The sequence below is a fragment of the Rhagoletis pomonella genome, unplaced genomic scaffold (genome assembly GCF_013731165.1).
Source record: "Rhagoletis pomonella isolate Grant_MI unplaced genomic scaffold, Rhpom_1.0 Rhpom_scaffold_00004, whole genome shotgun sequence".
Taxonomy (NCBI): Eukaryota; Metazoa; Arthropoda; class Insecta; order Diptera; family Tephritidae; genus Rhagoletis; species Rhagoletis pomonella.
Window position 1 is genome coordinate 69,669,995 of NW_023458558.1, and position 1,779 is coordinate 69,671,773.

Below are 1,779 nucleotides of genomic sequence, written 5' to 3' on the forward strand. Positions count from 1 at the left end.
GGTTCGAACCGCTCCTGATTATAAATCCTAGTTCTACGAATTTTTATTTTTATGTTTATTGTAAATCTTAGCTTTAAGAACTACCATATATTTTTTTTATTTTTCTGACACTTCCTGTTACTTGTGGTACTATAAATGATCATAGATCTTATTGTTTTAATGTTTTTTTTTTCGCAATAAATGAAATGAAATAAAATAAAATGAGTAAAGTAAAAACCAAAAATTTTTGGTAATCGCTCCAACCGAGGATCGAATCTGGGACCTACAGACTTGTAGTACACGGCTATCACCACTTGGCTACCGCAGACGCCAAACTCTCTTGCTTTGTTTGCTTATTTATACAATAGACAACAGCGGACCGTTTTTACCAGCGTTGTCAATGAGAATTTTCTTGATCCGAATTAATTTTGGGAATGAACTCTAGGACTTAATCCGGATCAACTGTAGTTAATTTCCGAATGCTTTGCTTGAATCAAGATTTCTTATAGCTCTAGCTAGCGAAAATAAGGAAAGATTAAAAATTTTGTGTTGTGCACGGACAATATCACTTACATATGCGGTTATAGCACACAAATTTGGTTTTCTTTAAGTGCATAGCCTTAAAACGAATTTTGCAACTCGCTCGATTTTATAGCTTACGAGTTTCAACACATTCCTTATAATAGAAGCCTCACTTACAGCATCTGATTTTGAAACCCTAATATTTCTTAAAACGTTTTCAAATTCCTCAGTATGTTTGCTTTTTTAAAGAAGACGTGCGCCTGTTCGTACATCGCACAAACCCATAGGACTAAATTTAATTAAAAAAAAAACATACAAAATTTTAATATATGTGGTCTTACCTCCTCGTGTTCCCGTTGAAACTTTTCTTTTTTACGCATTGCTTCTTGTACTTTTAGCTGAAAGAAATAAATTTAAAAGTATTAAATTTGCAGTTATTATTATCATTCAAAAGCAAAAGTAACATTTTTATAGCACAATAATCTAAATAGAAATAAAATATTGTAAAATATTTTGCTTTTCGAGTGAAACTTCAGTAAAAGTATGCAAATAAAAATGGCAATATATGTGCATATATTTAGTGTGCGAAGTAAATGAGACTAACTTTGAAGTAGCTAAAAGTAGTATGCAAACTTCGAACCGCGACGACATGGCGTATGTGAAACACTTGTCAAAACAGCGCGCGTGTGAGGTGAGAAGATACTCATACGCCCTGTAGGCGCGAATGATTTGGGTATTCGTACACATTTGGGCATGAGCTTTAAGAGGAAAATAAACTTTAGATTTGGTTAAATATGTTGGAAAGTTTGCGGCAAACACTTACAAAGCGGTAGACGCAGTAACATTGGCAGCTAGCTTGCCTTAAATACCATCATTGGCAGTGTGGCGTTGTGGAATAAGGGCTATGGAAAGTACTCGCTTAAGTAGCGTAATTGCGCGCATGAGTTAACAAAACAAAGCAGCGACAAAGAGTCTGCAACAACCAGAACCAGAGTGACGACAATCAGCAGCAACAAATGGAGCTCAGCAGCTGATAAGACGAAGCTGTGTACCTTAGTGACGGGGAATTGAATGGTGACGACAAAATAACGATGCGTTGCTGCAAATTGCATGAAAGGCATGACGCTCCTGCATACACGTTAAGCAACGGCATGTGTTTGTATTGAAATTCAGCTGAGATGGCGTTACGTATAGGTTGATAGGAGCTGCAGAATGGGACACACAAAAAAAATCAACAAGCAAAAGTTTATTCAACATTTGTTGGTTAGAACAGCAAAA